Source organism: Anguilla rostrata, chromosome 10, assembly GCF_018555375.3.
Source record: "Anguilla rostrata isolate EN2019 chromosome 10, ASM1855537v3, whole genome shotgun sequence".
NCBI classification, from domain to species: Eukaryota; Metazoa; Chordata; class Actinopteri; order Anguilliformes; family Anguillidae; genus Anguilla; species Anguilla rostrata.
Genome location: NC_057942.1, coordinates 21,373,761 through 21,385,503, shown reverse-complemented (window position 1 = coordinate 21,385,503; position 11,743 = coordinate 21,373,761). Strand labels below are relative to the sequence as shown.

Here is an 11,743-nt window from a genome sequence, read left to right as displayed (position 1 = left end):
CTGTGTTTGGAGTACAATACATTACTGTACTCCAAATATGCTGCATTGTTGCTGTAATCAATTCAGTTATAGCTTTATTGCATTTGTAGTAAGTTTATGTATTCATCACAAGATGATTACTGTTTTAAAAAGTGTAAACTAGCCTAACATTGCTATTTCAAACATCATGAAACAGTCAAACAGTCAGTCAAAAAATACTATTTTATTTCACATTTCAGTTTTTCACAAAGTGAAGTGCTTGGAATTTCAAAAATAAAACTGCAATATGATTTTTAAAAAACTTATTTGGGGTACAGAATCTAAATAGACTGACTTAAGGTCAACTCAAACCCTGATCTCATTGACTGTAGAACACACTAAACAAAAACTTCAGTCAAAACATATACAGTGCCCTCCATAATGTTTGGGGCAAAGACCCATCATTTATTTGTTTGCCTCTGTACTCCACAATTTGAGATTGTAATACAAAATCATGTGGTTAAAGTGCAGACTTTCAGCTTTAATTTGAGGGTATTTACATCCATATCGGGTGAACCGAGTAGGAATTACAGCCCTTTTTTTACGTAGTCCCCCCAATTTTAGGGCAGCATAATGTTTGGGACAGCAATGTTATGTAAATGAAAGTAGTGATGTTCAGTATTTGGTTGCATATCCTTTGCATGCCATGACTTCCTGATGTCTATGACCTATCATCTGGATATCTTATTTTCAGGTTGTCCTACAATCAATAATAAAACTCTTGAATGGATCTCTATGGGAATTGGGGGGTGGGATGAGATTCAGGTGTAAATTATACTGATACAGTATAGAACACATGTGTTGGCTAAATGGCTTTAAGTCATCGAGGGTCCAAAGTATCAGATGAACCTCAAGCCATCATGCTGCTGCCAGATCATTTTTCCATTGGGTTCAGTAGGACAGTTAATCAGGAGACGCAACCCTGGCAGTGATCCATCCATATCTGCTACAAATCTCAAATTGTGTAGTACAGAGGCAAATAAATGAATAAATTTGAATATTAGCAACATTAGAAAAACATTAGACAAAGACCCACTGAAAGTCCATAAGTCTCCTCATGAAGATGCACACATGAGGATTAAGGGATGTCTGTTTCTTCTGGACCACCTTCCCAGAACGCTTGCTACTGACCTTCCCCTGCCGAGCTTTGAACCCACGCTCTGGGTTAATACCAATAAAAAATCTGCAAAGCAAAATAGTAAAATGAGAAAAATACAATTATTTGCAAAAAAATCTGGAAAATGAGCCACAATGGCTAAACCTTCAAATGTTCAATGTCCAAATTGATATTTGAAAGGATTATGCTACCTCTGGATGAACTCCAATGTGCAGCAAGCACCATCCTGATACTGCAGGTTGAAGTTATAGAAGCAGGAAACCAGTGTGGCAAGCCCCAATGTGAATGACTCCCCCTCGGTCAACACTTGGCTCTCTATGGTCACCATCCAGCGACTTGTCAGCGACTTCCACCGGACCTATAATCAGATAATTATTAATTAAACAAACAGGAAAAGAACACACACACACTTGTTTTGTGAAAATAGTCAACGTGGTTTATTTCTCATATAATTACTGATCACAAAGTTACATATCACTGACAAAATGTGGTTTTACTCAAGTGTGACAAAGATCACATGGGTCTTCTTCTAGGCCCTGTGGTGTGGCCACATGGTCAAGGAAAAGTTAAATTAAACATACACATGCATACCACGAACAGTCAATCAAGGACTGTCAGGCAAAGTCAAGGACCTCTCAACGTCAGCAGCAAAGGCAGAAACCTGTAGAGAACAAAAGAGATGAAATTAAACACATTTTAATATAAGGAATACGGTGCCCTACATAATGTTTGGGACAAGGACCCATCATTTATTGATTTGCCTCTGTACTCCGCAATTTGAGATTTGCAATAAAAACAACGATATTTACATCCATATCGGGTGAACCGTGTATGAATTACAGCCCTTTTTATACATAATCCCTCCAATTTTAGGGCACCATGTTTGGGACACAACAATGTTACAGTGCACATCATAAATGAGTACACCCTCTCTGAAAAATGAAAATCCAGCTACATCTCTTTACAAATAAAATATATTTGGGGTTCCTATATTATGTAGTGTTTCAGCAACACTGCAATATTGCAATGCTAAACAGGACAGTATGTTTTTTTAACCAACATTATAAAAAGCCATGTTGCAAATGAGTACACCCCCTCTGAGGAAAAATTTGTTTCTGCTTCTAAATTATGACCACAAGAAACTGCCCTGCCTTCTCTGATATGAGATTTTAAATGAGATTTTAAACTGGATAAATCATTGCATCTAACACTGCACAATTCTACATGACAAGATACACACTCTATTGCAGTTACCTGTGCTCTCCTCTTATCTTGATGATCTCGATATACATGACATTTCAACTGTGTTATGTTTCTGAATGAAAGGGTGCAATCAAAAAAGGCGCATTTAAACGACGCGTTTGGAAGACTCGCATGTACATTCATATGCCTAAGAAACGCATACTTCGTTAAGCATTGGTGACCACAATACTGACATGGAAACATGCTTTCATACTAAGCTATCGCTGGCGAATGTTTGGCCGTTATGATACTAACTAGTTTAATGAATTTGAAATGCACGTAGCCTACCTGCGCAATCGACGACCCTCTAGCCAGCTGCAACAAAAAATACTCGAAATACAGGGTTGTCTTGGAAAAGAACAAGAAGATTAATGTGAAATACAGATCATGTTGGAAATCAAAAACGAATAAATTGTAATATAATTAGTTTTACATTTGCGCAGCCTTTTACTTAATTAGGTGAGACACTCGAAACTTTGCATTGCTTTGTTAGCAAATTCTCTCTCCCGCCACTACTAACCAATGGCTTCCCAATATCCTTTGCAATTTCCAGTTAATTACTGTAAATTCAATCTCATAAAAAACACGTTTTCAACGTACAAAAATGCCAAGTTACTCAAAAGTATTGATATCAAAATGACGCCAAGTTACGGCACTACGGTACTACTTGAAAGAATTGAGGAAATATTCTGTAGCATTGCTTTGGAATACATGTTATTAAATTTCGGTGAGGCAAGATAGCCTATATTGTTTGTAGTACCGTAACTTGGCGTCATTTTGATATCAATACTTTTGAGTAACTTGGCATTTTTGTACGTTGAAAACGTGTTTTTTATGAGATATCATTTCTTTTTGCAAAGCGTTTTATTACGAGAGTGAGACCCTGTAAGAAACGGTTGTGGATTATGGCTATCATTGTGTGAATTTGTACAGACTGATGAGCGTGTACGTTTAGCAGTTTCGGTTTGCTATATATGTAAAACAGTGGCTGTGACAAATGGTGCGGTGGCGTAATTGTAAACGCATCATAAAAATTGAAATATGGCCAGTGTAGCTGTGTAGGCTACTCACGGATTTGACGGGCATCCAACGAGCCTTGATTGACAAAATAATCAGCAAGCCCGTAGAATTAGAGCTGCCTAGGTCACAACTTGTGTACCCTTCTGTCCTGCTCCGTTGTCTGTTATTTCGTGAAGATGCACTTTTAGTGTTTGTAAGGTTTATAAGGCATTTTGATAGGCTTATCTGCAGGTAGGAATCCTCTTTGCTGTTTTGTTAAGCTAGAACCGGAAAAATTGATAGTGGAGAATAGGAGCAGAAGCATATGTCCCAGCAGGCTTTGCATATGAGAAAATAACAACAGTGTGAGATAAATTAGGCGAAATGATGAAATTGCGTAGTTGAAACAATATGTTTTTTAGCAGAATGGGCATGTAGGTGAAGGTTGACATGATCACAGACTATAGTGCGAAGTAAATGAAGTGACCATGAGCGAGCTTAGTTTCCTTATCAAACGATATATATAACAGTCTGTATTTAACAGTAGTTATTTAAGTGGAGGGTTAAATAACGTGTGCAATCTATTGCACTAATGTGTTTTTCTCATGTTCAGTGCTAGTAGTTATACTCATGAGTGAATCATGATTTTAAATATAATGTTTTAATGCGGAGTTGCAGAACGTACATACGTAGTAATTGTTTGTAGCCTATGTGGCTAGATAGAGAACAGGGCGAGGTAACATGAATGTAGAAACGTGGCGTTTGCTGATATGATGGTTTTGTACGGTAGCCAAGTGAAGAAATGTAGTTAGTAGAAACTGGTGTAACCTTTTAATAAAAGGAATACATTTGCGTCATGAAATGCATATGGATGGCCGTGAGTGAGTTTTGGTAAAGCAAATATTTGCGTAAGAAAATTTTAGTGTAAAAGAGGAAATGATCTGCCTGAGGGCGAGTCGGGATTCAAGCCTGAAACCGGAGGTTTACCAGTCTGTGACTTCGTTGGTGCAGCACCATGCCATAGCTATGCAAAGCGTGAAATATCATTAGCAAACCTGCCCGTGGTTTTAAAGAAGAACACAGGCCAGGAAGCACAGAAGAGCTCCCGTTGAATCCATATGGCTTAGCAATATTGTAGCCGGTTAATAACTGAACGTACAGACGGTAAGTGATAATGCATATGGCTTAGGAATATTGTAGCCGGTTAATAACTGAACGGTGAACGGCGGGTAGATATGGTGCAAAAGCAATAATCGACAAGTAGTAGACAATTATTAGTGAGGGTCGAAGCAGGTTAAAGAAACGTGTTCCTAGCTGGGCTTGAACCTACGACCCCGTGCTCCTAAGACTGTAACCTTGCCCACTAGGCCACAGGCAGACTAGCTGTTTAAACTGGAAATGTTTCAGAGTAAAAAGGTATGGGTATTTTGCGTGTGTATGCGCGTTTTTGATTGTGTAGGTGAAGATTTGGCTGGTGTCAGTCAAATGTCCAATGGGGAGACATGTTGTTAGTGGGATAGGCGGCAGGAAAAATAAGAAGAAGAAGAAGAAGAAAGAGAAGACGAAGAAGGAGAAAACGCAAAATCCCCTTAGTTTGGGGCTTTATTGTGTGGACATGTGAAGTTGTCTATGAATTCTGTTTGTTGAAATGGGGTCAGAATGTACAGAATTTAATGTTTTTAAGGGCTGAGTGTCTGTGGCTGTTGTGGTTATTTCTGTGGGGAACCCTGAAAAGTGCCAAACTCTCGGTGCTGTATAGGTATATATATATATATATATATATATATATATATATAATATATATATATATATGGGGCATGCCCCCGCCAAGGGTAACTTGGCGGGATGGCATACCTGCCATCCCAAACAGTGTTATGCAGTTAAGAGCAAAACGTCCACAATGCTGTTCTGTCTCCAGCAATGTGCTGTATATCAGTAAAACAGCAGGTTACTGTATGAATTTCCCTGTAATTTTACATCAATTTCTTACAGTGTAGAAACCGGAGAGGAGGAAATCCTCTTTTAACTTTTTATTTTTATTTTTATATATTTCATTTTGCTTTTTCAAAATCAAATACAATAACAGACAGCATGAAACCAATAAATGACAGTACAAAGTCAACAAGATAACAAATAAAAAACAAATCAAAATGAAAATCAGATAGACATCGTCCACAATAACAACAAAATAATGTAACTAAACAAAAAATTGAGAGACTCAGGGCAACATGTCACCTCAAGGATAATATGGTCAAGCACGTCCTCAATACAAGAAAACTATACAGAGGCACAATCAATCTGGTGCGATGGGAGGTTTTTCATATAATCCACAAAGGGTTGCCATATCTTGTAAAATGTTTTACTCTTATTCCTCAACCAGTAAGTTATTTTCTCTAGGGGTATACAGCTATTAATTTCAGAGAGCCACATTCCAATTGGAAGCTACATTCCACCGGCCTTTGTGGTTGACCGTGATAAAGTTGCGTAGTTGCAGATAGCTGAAGAAATCTTTATTTGTCAAACAGTATTTTTGTTTAAACTGTTCAAAGGACATAAAGATTCCTTCCTCATAGCAGTGCTCTAGGTGGTTAATGCCTTTCTTGGACCATAATCTGAAGTTACTATTCTGAAAGATCATTGGTAGCAGTCTATTTCTCCATAAAGGGGTTTTAGGGGAGAGTAATCCTTCTTGTTTGAACAGTTCATGCAGTTTGTACCAAATTTGAACTGACTGAATGATTAAAGGGTTATCTGATGCAGTTTGAATTGAATTTTTATCCCATTTATACAGGAAATCTGTTGGTGTCTCCTCATTCATCTCTATCTTTTCAATGTTGACCCATGAAGGGGGAAGGCCATTAGCAAACATCTGTGCCAAAAATCTGGATTGGGCGGCATAATACATACGAAAGTTGGGGAGTTTCAGCCCTCCTTTGTCATAATTCAGAGTTAGTTTGTCCATGCTGACTCTTGGAGCCAAATAAACTGTCTGATAAGTTTGTTGAAAAATGTTGATGGGATATGAATCAGAAGTGACTGAAACATATACAGAAAACTAGGCAGGGTATTCATTTTTATAACATTGATTCTGCCCAGTAAGGTGAGTGGCAAATCTATCCATTTTCTCAAATCCTCCTCCATCTTCTGCAACAAGCTGGCTAGATTGAGTTTGTAAAGATTTTTAAGGTTGCTATCCACAGAAATACCCAAATATTTGAAACCCATATGTGACCACTTAAAAGGGAACTTATGTTTGACACTATTATAATCAAATACAGACAGTGGCAGAATTTCACTTTTGTTAAAATTGACCTTATATCCAGAAAAAGAACTGTATGATTTTAATACATTCTGTAGATGGGAAAGGGAGCTTTCAGGTTTAGTTAGATATAGGATAATGTCATCAGCGAAAAGTGATATCTTCTGCATGTCGGGGCCAACCTCAAAGCCACTTATATTAGGGTTGCCTCTAATGGCCTCAGCCAATGGTTCGATGGCGAGCACGAAAAGGGGGGGACTAGCCGGGCATCCCTGTTTATTGCCCCTATAAAGATGGAAAGGATTAGAGGTAATCCCATTAGTAATAATCCTAGTTTTGGGAGATTTATAAAGTGATTTATCAAATCAATAAACAGAGTGCCGAAACCAAATTTACCCAGAACACAAAATAGATATGGCCATTCGACCATCTCAAAAGCCTTTTCGGCATCGATCAAAACTGCCAGACTTGGTATTTTATTTTTATGGTGGTGCGAGAAGATCTTTAAATTCTTTGTAAAATTCCGAGGGGAAGCCATCTTCCCCCGGAGATTTATTGGTAGATAGAGATCTGATAGCTTCTATCAACTCAGAGATAGAAAATGGTTCTTCCAGACTCTCTCTTTCTTCATCTGATAAGCATGGTAAGTTAATTGAGGAGAGAAATTAGTCTGTTTTTGATATATCCCATTTGACTGTGAGGTATAAAGGTCCATATAGTATTTTTTAAATGCATCATTAATTTTGGTGAGATTATAGGATACCTCATTGGAGGGTGTTTCTATGGCATTAATTGTTCGCTTGTTTTCCTCAGCTTTAAGTTGCCATGCCAGCACTTAATGCGTTTTCTCTCTGAGTTCGCAGTATCGTTGTTTTGACCTAGTAATTGCTCTCTCTGCTTGGTATGTATTCATAGAATTGTATTTTAATTTTAGATTGACCAATTCTCTGTACAAGTCTTTAGTTGGAGCTCTTTGATATGTTTTCTCAAGTGTAAGAATTTCAGATTCAAGAACGTTAAGTTCAGTGCTGTGTTTTCTCTTCAAACCTTTTGTATAGGAGATGATTTGTCCCCTCAGGTAGGCCTTTAGTGCGTCCCAAAAAATGAAATTGCTAGGAGCAGAGGGTTTGTTTGCTAAGGTGAAAAGGTTAATCTGTTCTCTGATGAATGTACAGAATTCAGGTTGTTTTAGAAGTGTATGATTACGTCTCCATCTGTATGCTCCATTTACCTTGCCAGGAATGGAGACCGATAGCACCAAAGGAGAGTGATCGCTTAGTAATCTTGAAAGATATTCAGTATCTAACACTATGAAATAGTTGAGTAGATATCAAAAAATTATCTATGTGGGTATGTGTGTCATGTGGGTGCGAATAAAACGAGTAGTCCCAGTCTTGTGGGTGCATCTGTCTCCAAGCAACAGTCAAATTTAGGTCCCTCATGAAAGAGATTTTGGATTTGGCCGCTTTGGCAAGAGGGGAGGGCTTATCCAAGGATCTATCAAGCACTGTATCCAAACAAAAATTAAAATCCCCTCCCACCAGAAGCCATCCTGGTGCTTGAGTAATCTGGAGAAAAACATTTTGGATAAATAAGTGGTCATCAAAATTGGGTGCATAAATATTCATTAAAGTCCAGTATTCCAAATACATATATCCTTGCACCAAAACAAACCTGCCCGAGGGGTTACATACGGTTTTAGTAACATTGAACGGGATATTTTTACTTATTAAAATTGCTGTTCCTCTTGCTTTGGAACTAAAAGATTAGGCAAAAACGTGACCTATCCATTCTCTTTTAAATTTTTTATGCTCGCTGTCTGTCAAATGTGTTTCTTGTAAATAGATAATGTCCGCTTTAAGTTTCTTGAGGTAAGTATAGACTCTTTTCCTCTTGATTGGGCTGTTCACGCCTTTTGTATTAAATGTTACAAATTTCAATGGACTTATCATGGGCTTGATTTCCAATGACTAGTAGCCAGACAATTATCTCCTTCATGTAAATAATCAAGTAAGATGCTATTATTTGAAAAAATGTAGTAATCTCAAAAAGGAAAACAACACATAGAATAAAAAACAGAACAAAAACAACAAAAATCATGAACACCGCCCTTCCCGACTGTCAGTCTACAAGCCAGACAATCAAACATGAATACACTGTAGAGAAACTTAGTTGCTCGCTCTTCTTTCTTCTTTAACTCAGACTTTAAACAGAACCTCCGAGCTCTCATATAGTTGAAAACAAATGCTATTATATTCTGATTGGCGAAAATATTTACAGCCAAGTCAAAGGTGTTACATTTTGGCTCAAATGAATAGGTGAATATAGCCTACATATAAAAAATAATAACAATAAAAATATGTGATTGAGTAAGATTCAAAGTTAACTGTCTCACAGAGTATTCGGAACTACTGAAATTCTAGGCCTTATTCAAATGTAGAACAGAGAAATAAACGTATTTCACTTGAGGCCATAAAATATTTACCAACAATTCCTGGGGACTTAGCTACATCCAGCTTAGTTGCATATTGAAAGTAAAATAAAATAAATTAAATTAACAAGATGGGAGAGTCATAGGGGGAAAAAAGTAGGCCTAAATACATGTAGGCTATATAACACGGACTTGCCATTCAAGTTCATTTGGTAATAATGTTCGTATCACTCTGACTCTAATTAGTCAATCACTTTCCTGCAAATCAATCATGATAAAAAAGGGGGGAAAACAGATTATAGGCGCTCTCATCCGTCTTCACACTGGACCTTCAATCGTGCAGGGTAAATCAGGCAGCAGGTGATGTTTTTCTCCTTCATAGCTTTTAAGGCTGGGATGAGCTGTTTGCGACCCCTGGCTAGCTCGGGGCTCATATCGGGGGAAAAGCTGATTTTCTTGCCAACAACAGTGATGTTTCCTTTCGCTTTTGCAAGTCGCAGAATTTTTTCTCGGTCCTGAAATCGAAGCAGACAGATCAAGACAGGTCTAGGAGGCTCGGTTGGTGTGGGCTTCGGATTCAGGGTTCTGTGGGCGCATTCGATGTCCACCGGTCCGGTGAGGTCTGTGCCCAAGACGTTGGGTATCCATTCAGTGAAGAACTTGACAGGCCCTTGCTATCTTCCTTTAGTCCCACCACACATACATTGTATGTGACTTTGAATCGATTTCCTGTGAGAGAGTCTTGTTTCCCTCTTGAATTTCCTTGATTAGAACAGCAAGCATGCCAACAGAATCCTCTGTTTCGGAGAGTGTTTGGTTAATGTCACCCATGATGTGAGCAGCCTCGTGGGGGCTAATGTTAGTTGTAGCATCATTAGCAAGAGATTCATCGTCGCTTTGACCATCTTTTTTGTTTCTGTTTTTGTTTTTCTGTCGATGATCCATTCCTCATGAGTTAGTTAAGCACTTTAAAGATTAAATTGGCCCAGCTCGAAAGTTTAATTCAGCGTTGTTTTAAATTAGATAAGCAGATATGTTAGAGAGCTCAGTTCGTTCATGTCTGCTCAGCTCCGCAGCATCCTTTTAACTTTCTAACGTAAAGAACTTAGTTTATAATAGACTACAGTTAACGTTAGCACTTAGCTAACACTGGAGGCAGCTAGGATTTGCTTCCAAGAGGGCGAACAACCCCCCCAAAAAAACCTTGTTAGCTCGAGTGTGCCAAATGTACTAACCGGCTTGCTAGCCGAGTGCTAATGAAGGGGGAAAAGCGGGGTAAAAGTCTCTTTTTGTTCCTTTAACGGCAACAAAGGTTTTCACCTTAGGAGCAAATCTCGCTTATAATAATGTGTTTCAAAAACGTGAACTAATATCAGAACTCCAAACTCCACAGAAAAACAGAAAAACTCTACTCCAAACTCCACAGAACTCCAACTCCAATCCAAATATCTTCCTGCCAAGGGACCGCAGATGTAAATTAGCTATATAGCTAACTCTGGCCCAAGGGTTGTGTTGTGCATGGCCCTGTTCAATAAATTAATAAATAAAATAAAAATAAAACGAGCAAAGACCCAAAAACAAATAAATCAAACACACAGCACCCAACACCCAACAAACAATTTGCTAGCACCACTCGTTCATCTCGATCCAACTCCAATCCAAACAAGCAAACACCCAAAACAAATAAATCAAACACATAACACCCAACACCCAACAAACACTTAGCTTGCACCATGCGTCCGTCTCGGTCCCACAACAGGAAGTGGGTATCCGGTTTGTAATCAGTAGAGCACAGCATGCGTGTGATGAAAAGCAAGTATGTGTTGAATTTCACATGCTGGAGCACATGAGAGCAAGAAATGTGTTTAAGGGACTGAAAAGGGGGGTAAGGTTTTCTCAGCCTGCGCTTTCCAGCTCACACCTGTCCAGAGAGGAACAATGGCAACATCACAGAAACAAACGCTTTGCATTTCAGTCACTTTTGTAGAATCGGGGTTAAGTGCCTGCATGTTTCATCAGCAAATCCACGGCACTACCTCTCTGGTGAGCCACACAGTAAGCTAACCAGGAAGGGGATTTACCAAGATTAGAGATGCTTCGGACACATTGCCCTGTGCACCACCCACAAGCGTTCACACACCTCCACTTGTTTGATACTCTTGAGCAAATAAGAAAAAAACCTAAAGGTTTTTTTTGGCCTTTGCTAGATGTCTGTGAGAAACAGACATCCAGCAATGGCCAAATCATGAAAGACTACACATAGTGCAGACTATCACTGGAGAGAGTTTTCTTTTCAGTAAATTCATCTGGATAGGGCCCGAATATCCACTGCAGACCAGCAAGGCATTCTGCTCCATCAACCACCTGTGCGACCACATAGCTGGAAAATGCTCCCAGCCATGAAGTGCTTCACCTGTGTCACAACACAGCCATGAAGTGCTTCACCTGTGTCATAGCACAGCTTCATACAACTCATCTACATCGTAGTACAGCCAAGCCCATTCAGTGCACTCCGAAGTTAAGAAAACTGAAATGCAGAAGAGGTGTGATTGTGTTCTATGTAGAGATCTGAGTGGAGGTGTGGCAGAGTTGCTCTGAGGGCTGTAAATGCAGTCCCAGGAGAGGAAGCGACCTTGTTCACTTGAGAAAAATACACTTAACCTGAACAACTTCAGTA

At 38.9% G+C, this 11,743-nt stretch overlaps 1 long non-coding RNA gene across 1 annotated transcript; it reads right to left on the bottom strand.

The window, feature by feature from the left end:
• Positions 1-209: 209 nt before the first annotated feature.
• LOC135233770 (uncharacterized) lies at positions 210-3,026 on the bottom strand. The gene is made up of 3 exons (XR_010323927.1): positions 1,717-3,026; positions 1,327-1,493; positions 210-1,201 (listed from the first exon to the last, which is right to left on the bottom strand). It is a non-coding gene; the product is annotated as an uncharacterized LOC135233770 (long non-coding RNA).
• Between the last annotated feature and the right edge of the window lie 8,717 nt (positions 3,027-11,743).